Below are 17,071 nucleotides of genomic sequence, written 5' to 3'. Positions count from 1 at the left end.
ATAGTTTTTGTCTTCATTGTAAAAAGTTATTTTAACTAATTATAGAATTATATATTAGTTTTGTTTGTATCGTCTTTTAGTACACTAAAATATCAATCTGTTTTTTTCTGGCTTCTATAGTTTCCATTAAGAAATTTTTTTTTTTTTTAAGAAATTGTTTTTATTATATTTTTGCTCCTTTGAAACATTTTGTCTTTTTTTTCTGTAGTTATTTTTATATTTTCTCTATATCTTTGTGTTTTAGCACTTTTACTATGATAATGCTTAGATGTTTTAATTTCATTTATTTATTTATTTAAAAGATTTTATTTATTTATTCATGAGAGACACACAGAGAGCGAGGCGGTGACAAAGGCAGAGAGAGAAGCAGGCTCCATGCAGAGAGCCTGATGTGGGACTCAATACCAGGACTCCGGGATCATGCCCTGGGCTGAAAGCAGGTGCTCAACTGCTGAACCACCCAGGCACCCCTTAACTTCATTTAAAAACATTAACTTTATTTTTAAACATAATTTTTAAACATTTAAGGTTTTGTTTATATTTATCTCATGTAAGGCTCAGAACAATTCTTGAATGACTTGGTTTTAGATTTATATAAGATTTAGAATACTTTCTACTTTTTTCTCTTCAAATATTGCTCTGCCTTATTCTCTTTTCCTTCTAGGATTCCAATTATACATATGTTGGCAGTTTTAACTACATACATGTATCTTTTAAGCTCTTTTATATATTTTTCCATTCTTTTATCTATCTGGGATAGATTTTTTCTTATTTACTTTCCAATTTTCAAATTCTCTCAAGTTATGTCTATCAGTCTGTTAAACCTATACTATATATTTAGTACTTACGTGCTTTTCAGTTTTAGAATTTCATTTGATTCTTTTCTAGTTTATAGTTTTCTCTAAATTCTTCATATTTTCTTCTAATTCTTGAAATGTATGACTTATATTTAAAGTAATGTCCTAAAATTCCATTATATGGCCTTATTTTGTTTACATCAGTAATTTTCTTGGTTTTTCAATTGTGCCTTTAATATACCATGTTTATTTATTTATGGCATGCCCAAAACTGCATGTGAAAAATCATATAGCTATTTTTCAGCTCGTGGTGAAATTATATTCATCCAGGAAGGACTAATTTTTGCTCCTGAAAGATAGGCTTCAGACACATGTAGTCACACAGATTGTATCAGTACAATCAGGATATTGAGGTAATTTGATTCTGGATTTCACTCTCTAATAGTGCTCAGTATATTTCTGGTATACAGTATTCCTAGACCAGTCCTTCATGGTCAGAATTCAGTGTGTTGTATGTTTATCAGAATCTTATTTTCTTTATTGCTCTTGTAAGCCCACTGAATGCAGTGCTTAGTTTCTCAGCACTTCAGCTGACATTTTGATACAGCAAATGTCTGAGTGTCAAAATAATTGCCAAGCTTAGACTACTGGTTTTATTTCCTCTCTTTCTTCTTGGTCCTGCTAATTCTTTTTATGTTGGTAGCCTTTTGGTGCTTATTAGGCAGAGTTAAAAAGAAAAAAAAAAAAGGTCCAGTTTTTTCAGTTGCTATTGTGAGATAGTTTGTCCAAAACAATGTAGTCTGCCATTGTCAAAAGTAGAGATCCTCTACTATATTTCTTTTAGTTTCTTTCTTATTCTTTATTTATATTTTATAGCCTCACCCTTTTCACCTTTGCTCTCAATATCTTCTCTATATTTGTTAAGATATCAATTGTTTTTTTAATTCATTTCAGGTTTTTATCTGTGTCTTGCACTGTTTCTGTTTCATCTCAATTTCGAATCCCTACTTACTTTTTTTTTTCTGCTTGTCCCTATCTTTCACAGTGGAGGCCTTTGTCAAACATATGGTGATTTGTGTGATACTTATATTTAAGAATGATAAAATATATTCCTATTAAATGTTCTGTTTGTGGGGTTGGGGCTTTATACTGGTCAGTTTTGTTAAACGACTATCACCTGTTTTGCTGGATGGATGACTTCTTTATGTCAATATATATAGTGCTTTCCCTTGGGACCTGGGGAAAAGCCTCAGATAGACTGCCTATTATGTATCTGTCAGGTTGCTCATGTTCATGGAGCTACACAGTGCCAGCAGATTTCAGAACTTATCACTTAACATATTGATTTTCACTCTATTCCCTATTTTTAAGATAGCTTATTTTCTGCCCTTCGTCACCCTCTAGTGTACTTGCTATTCCTAAAGCTTAAAATTCTTTGACAAAGTTTCTCAAAAAAAATCATAGATTTTACTATGGTGTGAGGGAAGAGTATTAGCATGGCTTTTTGACAAGTGAAGTGGAGACTGGGGTGGGGGAGGTGGCAGTAGGTCATTCTATAAATTTTCAACCCATCCTCTCATTTGCAATTCTATATTTCACCAATCCACTGGGCTTTTAGTGTTTCCAACATGAATTAACAGCTTTTTACAGTGAAAGTATAGGAAAAAAAGATAAATTAATGTGTTAAGTACAACAAAGTTCCCAAGGATTCATTATTTGTCCTTTCGTGTGTGTGTGTGTGTGTGTGTGTGTGTGTGTGTGTGTGTGTGTAATACCTAGCCAAGTGCTAGCTATAGGTTAGATAGTTGTTTTGGTTGACCAAATGACTCTGGAAAATTTGTAAGTTTAAAAAGAAATCTTAGAATAATGTTGAGGAATTAAAATCATGTATTTGCAGAAGCACTTGTAAATTACCTTACATAACACATATGTTAATTTTAGGGGCTATTTACATTATAAGTATTTCATTGGGTATAATATGCACAATTGGGAACACTCTTTACAATCGTGAACAAAAAATTCATTGGACATACCAAATAAAAGTCTGGACTCAGAAAATTAATGTAGAAAAATCATGGAATGTGTTAATGTAGATAAATACTTGGCAGTTTTAATGAATCAAAATGATTCTACCAATTGGTCATATGACACGACCTAATAGAGTCATCAGAGGGACTGTACATGGAGGAATTAGAGAAAGGAGTATAAAAATTTGGACTCTGATAGTGAGCAGGAAGGACAGTATCAATATTACTTCACAATCGAAGAGCAGAGTTTCATAGGGTTTCATGTTTTAGTTTAACTGCCATATATTTTGTAATTGAGGTTATTGCCATTACTCTTTTATTTAGTTATTTCCTTAGAAGTTATAGATACAAGGATTAAAATATCCTCAGTCCTGGAAGAGAGTAACATTTCATTTGGTCTGAAATCTTATCCTACTCCGAAGTCATATGTAAATGGCCTGGGGTAAAGGATTACTAACTGATACTTCCCAAGCCAGGCATTGGTGAAGCATTGCACTGAGGTGGAAAGGACATGGACTCTGAAATCAGGCTGACTTAAGTTCACATATGAGTAGGACCACTCATTCTATTTTCTTAATCATTTCAGTCTTAGCATTGAAATGGAATAATGATATTCACTTCAGAACAAGAAATAGTATTTGCAAAATCAGTTTAACACCTAGTTAATATTTAGTAGAAATTAGCAGCTGTGATTTTAACCTGATCCCTACTTTTCACTTTAGCTTCCTCTCCTGACACTGTTTACTCCTAACACATTCTTCTGCCATACAGAATTTAAAATTTCATGAATATTCCAAGTATTTTTTTTTACTTGTGAGTTGTTTTCCTTCTCCTCTACATGTAACTTTGCTTGGCTAGATCCTGCTATTCCTTGAGGTCTCAATTTAGATACCACTTTCTCAGAGATCCTTCCCTAAACCTCCAGATTAGGTTCAGTGCCCCTTCTCTGTATGTTCTTACAAAACCCAATCATGTACTTTTCACACTGTGTTAAAGCTGCCTATTTACTCATCTATCTTTCTTACTACACTGTAAGAGAGTAGAGACTATGTCTTTTTTTACTGTTAAATTCCCAGGGCCTATTACTAAGAGGGGACTCTATAAAACTTACTGAATAAATGACTGAATGTTTCCTAGGGATTCATTCACAAATGTGGCACAACTGATAAGTAGAATTTTTAGTTTAGTGGACATAGCATTACAGAGATGGAAAAACACATTACACAAGTAGGTATATTGTGGGTCATTGAAGTACAATTATTACAGGGGCTATGAAGAAAAATAATGGTAGGAATTAAAGCTCATAACAGGAAATCTATCAGAGGATTGTCAGTCTGCTATGGCTAATCTTATATGTTAACTTGACTAGTCCATAGTACCTAATATTTGGTCAAACACTAGTCTAGGTATTGCTGTAAAGTATTCTTTAGGTGATATTAGTCTTTAAATCAGTGGACTTTGAGTAAAAAAGATATCCTTCATATATGGGTGGACCCCATTCAATCAGCTGAAAGTCTTGTTAAAGAACCCCTCAGATACCCAAGGAAGAAAGAGTTCTGTCTCTAGATGTCTGTGAACTCAAGACAACATAAACTATTTGTTGGGTTTCCAGTCTGTCTCGAAAATTTTGGATTTGTCAGCCACACCACTCTATGTCCTTAAAATAATCTTTTTATACGCACACATCTTTTTGGCTGTTTCTCTGGAGAACAAAACTATATATGGCCATAGGAAGACAACATTGAGGAAGTGACGTTTGGTTTGAACATTGAAAGAGAAGGAATTAGTAATGGAGGGAGTAAAAGCCACATTCAACAGAAGGAAAAACATCCAAGGGCCTTCAAGTGGGAAGATACCAAATCTTCAAAGAATGAATGCAGAGAGTGAGGGGATTGCCATGAAAGGTGCTGGATAAGGTGAGCAGAGTCAGGTTATGTAGAATTGGTCCTGTATTTGGAGAAAGTTCACAGAAAACCATTTTTTAAAAAGATTTTATTTACTTATTTATTCATGAGAGACACAGAGACACAGGCAGACAGAGAGGGAGAAGCAGGCTCCGCGCAGGGAGCCCAATGTGGGACTGGATCCCGGGTCTCCAGGATCACGCCCTGGGCTGAAGGTGGCACTAAACTGCTGAGCTGCCCAGGCTGCCCAACAAAACCCATCTTTATTTGTATTTGACAATAATCATTAAAGTACTTTATAAAATTAGATCTATATACATTGGTATTAGCCATAATTTAAATCATCTGTACCCTTTTCTTCTCTCCTTTAATGGAATGATCAAGAGGGAACAGTGACTTGCTTTTTACTACCCAAACTCAGGCGCATACTGGGAAAAGTAATGGAAACAAATCCCATGAAGCACAAATAGATGTTTGAAAATGTGAGAAAAGATCAAATATCTGCTACATTGAATCAAAACATCAGTAAAACATTAGCAGAGCTTGAATGAGCCTGACAAAAGTTCACAAAACAATTCACTTGAGATAATGAGAAGGAAGTTCATGTGTGAGGCAGGCAGAACGAGATTCATATTATTTAATATTCCTTAGTTATTGTACTTAAAAAATACAATTTGGCCTTATCCTAAAATGTCAGTGCACATTTTTGTAAATTTCACTGCACATCTATTCATTGTGTAGCTTCCTTTAGAACTTTTAATGCTTTGTATATGTTCTCAGTATTGTGAAATATTTCTGAAACCATACCTATAGAGTGTTAAAGAAGAAGGAAAAAAGCGGAAGGGTAAAAGAAAAAAAATAAAGCAAAAAGAATTTAAACAGTTTTATTATAGATACATTTACAATAATCCAAATATCAAAAAAATCAATATATTTTAAGGGAAAGGATATGAGAGCAAAGGAACATATTAAGCGTATTCTATTTTTCTAAGTCAATATTTCATAGTTAAAAAGTTGAATGTGAGAGTGGGAGAATGAATTCTTTAGGATAAAGCTGAACATAAGCTACTTTTTTTTTCTAAGAACTTAGTAAATAACCTTATATAGGAAGTGCATTAATTTCTGCATCTTGTGGAGAGGCCCAAGCAGTTGCAGTGACAGCAAAGAGGAGAGGGTAGGGATGGCCAGGACCCACCATTAGTCAAATGGTCAATGCCTTGGGAGCAGAAATGGCTGTCCAAATCTGGGTGGTAAATGAACTGAGGATATAACAATGAAATGTTAATTTTCAATCAGTTGTACATTGGGCCATGGAGTTAATTTAATTTAAAGAGGTATTTGCATTTTGTCCAGATATATTGAGTTATAACTGAAATATAACATTACGTAAATTTAAGATAAATAGTATAATGACTCAATATACATATAATAGTGAAATGATTACCACAGTAAAGTTAGTTACCATATCTCTTATTACCTCAGAGTTACATCGTGTATGTGTGTGTGTGTGTGTGTGTGTGTGTGTTTGGTGAGAACACTTAAGATCTATTCTCTTAGCACATTTCAAGTATACAATAAAGTATAACAATTATAGTCACTGTTCTGTATATTAGGATCCCCAGAACTGATTCATCCTATAATTGAGAGTTTGTACCCTTTAACCCACATTTCCCCATTTTCTTCTCTCCCCAGCCCCTGGGAACCTGAGTTCATATGAGTTATATGAGTTCAACTTCTTTAGATTTCACATTTAAGGGACACCTGTCTGGCTCAATGGTTGAGTGTCTGCCTTTGGCCCAAGGTGTGATTCCGGAGTCCTGGGATTGAGTCCCACATCAGGTTCCCTGCAAGGAGCCTGCTTCTCTCTCTGCCTCTGTCTCTGTCTCTCTCTCTCTGTCTCTCATGAATAAATAAATAAAATCTTTCGAAAAATCCACATTTAAGTGAAATCATATAGTATTTGTCGTTCTCTGTCTGACTTATTTCACATATTAAAATGCCCTTAAAATTCATCCATGCTGTCACAAATAGCAGGATTTTTTTCTTTTTCTTACAGCTGAATAATATTTCAGTGTATATATCATATTGTCTTCATCCAATGATGGATGTTTCTATGTGTGAATAGAAATGGTGAATAATTTGGCAATTGTGAATAATGCTGTACTGAACTTGGGGGTGCAGATATCTCTATGAGATGATTTTGTCTCTTTTGAATATATACCCAGAAATAGGATTGCTGAATCATATGGCAGTTTTGTATTTTTAATTTTTGAGGAACTACCATACTGTTTTCTATAGTGGCTGTGCCAATTTACATTCCACCAATAGTGCATAAGGATTTCCTTTTCTCTGCATCATCACCAACATTTAATATCTCTTCTCTTTTTTGTCACGCAATTCTAAAAGGTGTGAGGTGATGTCTCATTATAGTTTTGATTTGCATTTTCCTGATGGTTAGAGATGTTGAGTACCTCTCTATACCTGTTGGCTATTTATTTGTATGTCTTCTTTGGAAAATTGTCTATTCAGATCCTTTGGCATTTTTTAAATCAGGTTACTTGTTTGTTTTTTGCTATTGTATGACTGCCTTATGTATTTTGGATATTAACTCCTTATCAGTCATATAGTTTTCTCATATTTTTCTGTCATTCTACAGGTTGCCTTTTCATTTTCTCGATTGTTTTTTTTTTTCTCTTGCAGAAACTTTTTAGTTTGATACAATCTTACTTATTGCTTTTGGCTTTTATTGCTTGTGCTCTGGGTGTCATATGCAAAAAAATCATTGCCAAGATTGATACTAAAGAGCTTTTTGCCTAGGTTTTCTTTTAGGATTTTTACAGTTTTAGGTCTTATGTGTAAGTCTAATTGATTTTGAGTTAATTTTTTGAGTGATGTAAGATGGGAGTCAGGTTTCATTCTTTTGCATGTAAATACCAACCTGTAATTTTCATTTCTTGTTGTCATCTTACTTGATTATGGTATCAAGATAGTGCTAGCCTAGTGAAATGAATTTTGAAGTGTTCCCTTTTCTTATTTTTTGTTCCTTTTTCTTATTCTTATTTTTTTCTTATTTTTTGAAGGATTGGTGTTAATTTTCCTTTAAATATTTATTAATTTAAGATTTTAGTTATTTATTTGACAGAGAGAGAGAGTATGAGCATAGGGAGCAGTAGAAGGAGAGGGAGAAGCAGACTCCCCACTGATCAGCGAGCCTAACTTGAGGCTCAATCCCAGAACCCTAGGATCATGGCCTGAGCGGAAGGCAGATGCTTAACTGACTGAGCTACCCAGGCGCCCCCTCCTTTAAATATTTAGAATTCATCAATGAAGCTATCTGGTTCTGGGGTTTTCTTGGGGGGCAGGAGGTTTTTGATGACTGATCTAACCCCTTAATGGTAGTTTCAGATTTTCTGTTTCCCAATGATACAGTATTAGTAGGGATGTTTCTAGGAATTCATCCATTTTTCTATGGTATTCAATTTGTTAGCATATAATTGCTCATAGTAATCTTTTTTTTTAAAGGTTTTATTTATTTATTCATGATAGTCACAGAGAGAGAGAGAGAGAGAGAGAGAGAGAGAGAGAGAGGCAGAGACACAGGCAGAGGGAGAAGCAGGCTCCATGCACCAGGAGCCCGACGTGGGATTCGATCCCGGGTCTCCAGGATCGCGCCCTGGGCCACAGGCAGGCGCCAAACCGCTGCGCCATCTAGGGATCGCTTGCTCATAGTAATCTTTTAGGATCTTTTGTATATTTGTGGTCTTAGTTATATGTCTTCTCTTTCATTTATAATTTTATTTGGGCCCTCTCATTTTTTTCTTGGCTAGTCTAAAGAGTTGTCAACTTTGCTTATTTTTTCAGATACCAACTCTTAGTTTTGTTGATTTTTTCTGGTCACTATTTCATTTATTTCTACTCTCTTACAATTTTCTTCCTTCTACTAACTTTACACAGTTTGTTCTTCTGTTTCTAGTTCCTTGCAGTGTAAAATTAGGTTATTTTAGAAATTTTTCTTGTATTATTCATTTTGTAGCTAAACTGTCTCATCAAAAATTTTAGAAGGCAGACACATTTGCAGTGCTTAGACTTGGGGAATGCCTTAATAAAATTAAGAGTAGGCTTGCTCTTACAGATACTGGCCTCCGTCCTTGAGGATGAACAATCATTCTTCTCGTGATAATGACCTTTTTATTAAAAGCCATGATTTCTAGAGAAAATTGGGGTGCAAGTTCAAATATTGCTATTGCTGGCATTATCTCATTAATATTCATTTTAAATTGTGGGAGCAGAATACAGATTATTGAACAACTACTCAATATTTAACAAAAATGATTTCATTTAATTCTCACAAACAGTTCAATGAAGTGAACATTAGTACTTCATTTCAGAGATTTAAAAAAAAAATGTCTCAGAGAGGAAGAATAATATGTTCAAAAGGAGAGCTTATGTTCAAACTCATTCTGTTTACTCTCCAAACCTGTATAATTTCCAGTGTACTCATTTGAGCTAAAAGAAAAGTAATATTTAGCTCAGATATATTCCATTGCTAATGTTGCACTCCAGAGAAAATCCAAACTAAAATATAAATTTACATATTTTGAGCAATTAAAAATAATGCAAATGCTCCTGATGCCATGAAGTTCTTTGGAAATTCAGTTTCACCTTGATAATCTTTCTCATCTTCCTCTTTTTTAAAGATTTTGTTTATTTATTCATGAGAGACACACAGAGAGAGGCAGAGACACAGGTTGAGAAAGAAGCAGGGAGCCCGATGGAGGACTCCATCCCAGGACCCCAGGATCATGCTCCGGGTGGGTGGAAGGCAGGCGCTCGACTGCTAAGCCACCCAGGCATTCCATCTCATCTTCCTCTTATCTAGTTGGTTTTACGTTGATTCTGTAGCTTTTCCTCCCTAAAATCTCACATCTTCATATTCTCAGATGGCTATGTGCATTTTTTATTTTGGCTAATATTGGATTATCAATTGTCTTTTTACCTTTATCTTTTTTTCTTTTTCTAGTTAGCCTGTTGTTGCTCTAGATGATTGAGAAGAGGATAGACCAGGTATATTAGAAGATATTGAGCATCCATGATACTGTTAACTGTCTCACCTTTAAAATCTTGCTTATATCCATTGGAACAAGAAATAGAAAAGATAACTACTGAATCCTTGGCTTTCAACAACTTGGCCACTTTTTGTCAGCATATAAAAAAAAAACTACTTTAAGGGCTTCTTATTCTCAGAGTATTGCTATGGAGCCAATGAGATGCTAACTTTTAAACCCAGCTATTATATGATTTATAAGTTAAAGTGTACAGATTTTATCAGAAGCACTGAAAAGACCAGAAGATAACTTATGGGAATAAAAGTTATGCAAAATCTGGGCCAGTGACCAGCGATGTCATTTAGGGTCCAAGGAATTGGCTCATTTCACTAAGAACTGTGTTGTTTTGGAGTCCTTTCTATTTAATATTGTTTGTTGATCTTTTACTTTTTAGCCACTTCCAGTCTGCATTTCAGAGTTATTTCCTTTACTAGAATGCATACTTCTAGGTATTGAGTGAAATTAGATTACCAGGGACATGACTAAACTAAGTATAGGGCAAGTTCCCTGAGTTAGAGGCTTAAGTCCTTTGGAAATAAAGGATTCCTTATTTCTTCAACCCTGAGACCACTTCTGGGTTTCAGTCTATTTTAGTCTATTCATTGTACATCCTTACATCACCATTATCATCTTGATTATGTAGTAACCACATATCTAATTCAATTAAAACCAAGATTCTTAGCTCCTAGCCTGGTACTCCTGTTTTACATTATCTCTCCTGTTTTTGAGAACAAGGGAACAAGGAACACTTTGAATAGAACTCACCAACATAAATCCTTGCCAGTTTTGTTCACTTTTCTTTCTTTTTCTTTTTTTTCATTTTTCTTTTTCTTTTTCTTTTTCTTTTTTTTTCTTTTTTGTGCTGCACACTCAACAGCTTGGGAAATGAGTAATGTGAACTTTAGTGGTGAATTTTCTTGCCACCAGTGTTTGCTATGTAAGTACATAAAAGTACTGAGCTCCTGTTTTCTTACTAAAATTCCTCTTTTTCATTAAGAAATAGATAAACTGCAACTCCTGATTAATTGTATTATAGAACATACAATTACAGAGAAGCGATTTGGTTTTAAAAATTAAGCTATCGGGGGGGTGGGGGCTTTGATTAAACCTCACAAACTAATAAATCAGCCATGAGGTCCAGACAGAACAGTGCTGATTTTTGTTTTTCTTGGGCAGCCAGCTTTGGTATTGGATATATTATACCTACAGAAGATTAGTGAATGGCAATTTTAAAATTATAGTAGTTCTTTGCCACATGAAAAGAGTTTTAAAAAATGGTGTTTTGTTCAAATAACATTGCTTCCTGAAAATGACAAAAGTGAAAGAACTAGCTATCTTAATTTCAAGCAGTGTTGTCTTGAGCAACAATAGCTCAATGATTTTGTTGTTCTTTTTAATGACCTAACCCTGGAGTAAATGATTGATAATGTTTGCTTTACAGTCACACTCGTAAAATCTTATCATGAGATGATCTATTCATTTGTCGTGATAGATCACTATGAATAAAATCATAGCTAGGCAATATCTAACATGTACCATCTTTTTCCAAATATATCTAAATTATAACAAATAGTGGGTTCTTCTAGCTGCAAATTGCTGTATTTTCACAACAGAAATTTAGCTTCCTCTTTCTTGTAGCATCTCTCTACTTAGATAACAAGGGTAAATAATTTTAGGGATAGTGATGTCATCATAAAATTATGTGGATTATTTTTACATAGACTGAGACAATCTCTGGAAAGAAAATATGAAATAGACTTTTGCTGTAGGAATATCATAATTTTATTAACTTAGCCTAATATACACATTTAGGTGTACAAATTTATTATACATAAATGTATACAAATAAAAGTAATTTTGAAACTTCTATTTTACTATAGTTTCTCTGGTATGTAAATTTTAAATATGGCTTTATGAATTAAAACAAAATAAAATAAAATCTTATTTGGAGGCATTCTATCTGAAATCCAGAATTTATTTACTGTATGGTATACTTTGGAAGATTTGAACTGTGCTGTATTAACATAAACTAATAGCAATCTAATTTTATTATTTATTTTATTTTATACATATATATATATATTTAAGATTTTATTTATATGAGAGAAAGAGAGAGCATGTGCAGGGGGAGGGGCAGAGAGAGAGGGAGAATCAGACTCCCTGCTAAGCATGGGGTGGGTTGGGGAATGGCAGGGAGCAGGGTGGAAGCTCTGCAGGGTACCCAATCTCAGACCCCAAGATCATGACCTAAGCAGAAGTCAGACACGTAACGGACTGATCCACACAGGTGCCCCAATACCAACTTAATTTTAAATGTTTTTTTGTTCTATTAACCCTAAATCATTTTCAAAGAGAATACAGTATGTAAAATAAGATTGTTGGAGACTGAGCTTCTATGACAGTTCCTTAACAAATTTAATTTTGAAAACTTTCATTAATAAGCTGCAATTTATTTATTATAAATAAGAAGTGAGTTATTTTCAAGGATTTTATTTCTGGTATTGATATTCTATAAATAAGTTTAATGGAAACAGATCTTTGCTTTGTTTTGGAAGACATTTCACTTTGGGGACCTTACCAAATCTAGCAGCATTGACCTGTTGAATACTTGGTATAATGAACTTGGCTAAAGATCCTATTTAAATCAGATACAAATTTATAATTATATAAAATGTCACTTTGAAATACTTTATGAGCAGGATATTTTTATTTTTATTTTTATTATTTTTATTTTTTAAAAATTTATTAGAGACACAGAGAGAGAGAGAGAGAGAGAGAGAGAGAGGCAGAGACACAGGCAGAGGGAGAAGCAGGCTCCTCGCAGGGAGCCTGACATGGGACTTGATCCCGGGTCTCCAGGATCACGCCCTGGGCTGAAGGCGGCGTTAAACCGCTGAGCCACCGGGGCTGCCCGAGCAGGATATTTTTAAAAGAGAAAAAACTAAAGAGAGAATCATAAATAAGAACTGAGTAGACATTTAAAACAATTGAGATCATGGTCAAGTCCCTTAGTGAGATTTGATTCCAAGTCAGGAAAATGTGAAACAGAAGAGCATTATTATTATTATTACCCTGTAATTATATTTTACACCCAAGAACTTTTCAATGCCTCAAAACACTTTGAGTTGTTTTTCATGATTTAAATGCAAACCAATGATACAAAATAGGAAGGGAGGGGGTCATCTACATCTAAGTATTAGAGCATACTTGTTTTGACATACACATGTTCATTTTTTCTTTCTTTGGGCTACTTTCTTTTTATAGAGGTGTCACCAAGCATGGAACTGTAAGAAGAAGAATGAAAAAAAAAAAAAACAAACAACAAAACAAAACATGTAGACAGAGCAAATATGCATACCCAAATTGAATTAATTAGGAAAAAAAAAACAAACTTTATCCCCTGCTCTAGGATTTAATATGACTTCGAAGTACATAATCTCTGCAAGAACAATTTAGAAAATAAAAGAATGGCATTCTAGTTTGAATGTATTAAAAAGATTAAGTGTTCTGAACATGATAATAATAAACTCAGAAAAAAATAATGAAATTCACTCCGATGCTAATATTCAAGCACCAGGGGGGCCCTAGGAAAAATATAACAATAAAATCTAGTTTCACATTAATTATGCCATTTGACAAACTGAACATTGAGTTGCTTATGTCCAATAGCCCTTATATAGGCAAGATCACAGACAGTCTGAGATGTTAAAATGCTGGAAATCTATCTTCCCAGGAGGATTTTTGCCAATTAGTTTGGGACTAAAGAATCCTGCCAGGCATGAGCCTGCCCAGCAAGGTAGAGGATCAGAAACAGGAAAAAAGAAATATTTTATGAGAGAGCTAAAAAATCAGCAACTCAGCTGGCAGCATAAAACTATGCTTGAAAGCGACTTTAGGATTTGGAGGCTTTTATAATGGATTGCATTATAATTTTAGAGGTCTGTTTGGGGAGATTTGTTATATTTCTGGCATTAGAAAATTGTGTAAAGATTATATGTTGTGCTTACTTATTATGATGGCCTGTACCTAATGAAGAATCTTATCAACTGTTGTGCGTATATTACAGTGCAATTGATGGGAACGTGATGGGCCAATTTCATCACTTTAAAATCAAGGAAATATTCCTGGATATTTAGACATCTGTAACAATTAATTAGGTGAATCCTTATTTTGTAAGCCTTTATTTGGAGATGAAACATAATGATGTGTGAGAAAAAAAATCCTCTACTCAGTGAAAACAGAACTCAAAATATGAATATAACCTTCAAGTAGCTGAACAGCTCTATTAACACAGAAAGAACTGGGATATGAACTTTATAGGCATGAGTTAGCTACATGACTTCTAAAGAAAAATGGAAAATACAATTAATTTGCATTATTTTTCCAATCCTTATTTCTTGTCTTATTTCTTTTTTTTTTTTTAATTTTTATTTATTTATGATAGTCACAGAGAGAGAGAGAGAGAGAGGCAGAGACATAGGCAGAGGGATAAGCAGGCTCCATGCACCGGGAGCCTGATGTGGGATTCGATCCTGGGTCTCCAGGATCGCGCCCTGGGCCAAAGGCAGGCGCCAAACCGCTGCGCCACCCAGGGATCCCTCTTGTCTTATTTCTAACTTTAGTCATGATTTTATTCTGTGATACCAGAAGTACATGCTTATTGGGTAGAGGATGGCATCCTCGCTACTCTTTGAAAACCCGGAAGTTTGCATGCCTTCACTGGGTCTTTTGTAAATTTCCAATTTGTGTGTCCTGATACAATTAAGGATAATTAAATGGAAGGATAAGTAACTGAATGGCAAAGTCAGGAGAATTTAGGAATCATGAGTTAACACCGCAACCATAAATGAACTGAATATCCTGATTATACTTGGTAGTTTTTACTATTTTATCGAAATTCTGTGCTTCCTTGACTTGGGTGATAACACATTCTTCTTCTCCTATTTCTTTATTTCTTTTTTGGATAAGAAGCAGATAAAGCCTTTAATATATTCCAAAAACATTCAGGATACTGCTCAAAATCTTGTAAATGTGCAAATAGTACCTACTGGATGATTGGCAAGCTATATATAGAGAGATGACTAATTGCTGAGCACTAGATGAACATTCATTAGGCAAGGAATCATTTCTAGAAAGAAATTTTTTCCTAATATAGAAATTAACTTCATGAAGCTGAGGTCCAGAACATTTAAGTGTTTGAATGTATATCAGTCAGAATCCAAGCAGAGAAACAGAATTAGTAGTGGATGTATATTAACAGATTTATTGAAAAGAATTGACTTTCAGTTATGAGTGAGAGCTAGACAGGTCTAAAATCCATAAGGTAGGCTGTCAGCAGGGCAGACTGGAACACACAGGCATAGGCTAACGTTGCTGTCCATGGGTGGAATTCCTACTTCTCCAGGAAAGGCTCAGTCTTGCTCTAATCCATTTCATTTAGTGAATCAGGCCCACACAAATGATTAGGGATAATCTTCCTTATTAAAGTCAACTAATTATAGCCTTTAATCACATCTTTAAAATACCTTCTGAGAAGCACCTAGATTGGGTTTTGGTTGAATAACTGATGACTGTAATCTAACCAAGTTGACACCTAAAACTACACACAAGTAATTCTCATTGGACTTTCAGGGATAGAAAAAGAGGAGAAATTTGGATTTAAAAGAGTTGAGCATTAACTCAAACTTTGCCTGCTAATACCTATCGGATTCTGAGTAGATTACAAGACCTTTCTGTGCTGCTTTATTTCTGATAAGAACAGATACTACACTTGATCTTAGCCAAAAGGCCGAGAAGCGATGTGCTGCTTTATTTCTAAAATTTGGCATGTTCTTGTTAACGAACTTTGCCATTACCAAAATGGAGATACTATTAGTTTAATCCACTTCTTGGCACATAGCATGAGTGCTCCCCCTCTTAGCAGTCAAATCTTATGATTAGTACAGTGATGTTTCCAAATAACAGTGCTTTGTACAATTTTATACAAGTAAAAAAAAAAAAAAGCAAAAGCAGTGATGCAGAGTTTTAAAATATAGTGAAGCCTCTATAAGGTATATTCTCAAGGTTGCTGGAAAGAGGCCTAAAGTTGAGTATTATCTAAGTTAGGGAAGCATTCTTACAACTTGGTACATCACTAAGTCATTTTGAATCTCAGATTAACTCACTTACAAAATTGGCAAATAACTACTTACCCTACTTAACTTTATAGGCTAATTATAAAGAACAAGTAAGAATGCATATAAAAGAACTCTGTAAACAGCTGTCATATTTATAAGTTTTCATCTTGGGAACTTGAAAATTATTATAAAGTAAATTTTATTTACTATTTAGTTTTTACAAATAATCTTGGTAAACTAAGAATTTTCCAATTATGAATTTATTTTTAAAATTATATGTCTAAGTTTATTACACATATAAATATGAGTGCTGTGATTGCTGATTTATTTTCATTTCATTTGTCATTAGTTTTCTTAGTGTGTTAAGGCATATACGACTCTAACTTTGTTAATAAAAATAGGAGAGGAAGTAATAGTTCGAAGAAGCATGTCCCAAAGATCACTCTAGGGGCTCCTGGGTGTCTCCATCAGTTAAGTGTCTGCCTTTGGCTCAGGTCATGATCCCGGGGTCCTGGGATGGAGCCCTGCATTGGGGAGCTTGCTCAGTGGGGAGCTTGCTTCTCCCTCTCCCTCTGTTGCTCCTCCTGCTTGTGTTCTCTCTCTCTCTCTCTGTATCAAATAAATAATCTTTCAAAAAAATAATCATTATAATTAGTAAAGTACATTTGAGTAACATAAAAACTCTTGTTAGTTTGAACAAATTTAATATTAAATAAGATAAAGGAAAAGTTTTAGTTCTATTAAAGACAGATTTTTTTTTACTGTAAACACCATTTGTGCTTTATTTCATCAGAATTAAAATGTTACTTTTTATATATCCATGTCATTTATTTATAATCTGGGGCCACTTATATTCAGCTGCACCTGTGAGGTTGTCTAACACAGAATGGATATGTGGGTTTTCATGGATAAATACATATACAAGCACACATATTCATTTATAACTAGTTCCCCTTGTTGCTGTTAGTTGATAGGTAGATAATACCTCAGAGCAGAATAATTGCAGTTGATATAACAGAAAGCACTTAGGATGGCAGGACAAATTTTAGAGGTATTTACCTATGTTGCATTGAAGATCAGTTTATTGGGTTAATTTCTCAATTAGAAATGTTAAACAACTAA

General features: G+C 34.3%; 1 pseudogene; it reads right to left on the bottom strand.

Annotated features, from left to right (window-relative positions):
- Positions 1 to 15,470: 15,470 nt before the first annotated feature.
- LOC140609619 (U2 spliceosomal RNA) lies at positions 15,471 to 15,633 on the bottom strand (annotated as a pseudogene).
- Between the last annotated feature and the right edge of the window lie 1,438 nt (positions 15,634 to 17,071).

Source organism: Canis lupus, chromosome 18, assembly GCF_048164855.1.
Source record: "Canis lupus baileyi chromosome 18, mCanLup2.hap1, whole genome shotgun sequence".
NCBI classification, from domain to species: domain Eukaryota; kingdom Metazoa; phylum Chordata; class Mammalia; order Carnivora; family Canidae; genus Canis; species Canis lupus.
The sequence above is the reverse complement of the archived record's forward strand: the minus strand, read 5'-3'. Positions and strand labels throughout refer to the sequence as shown.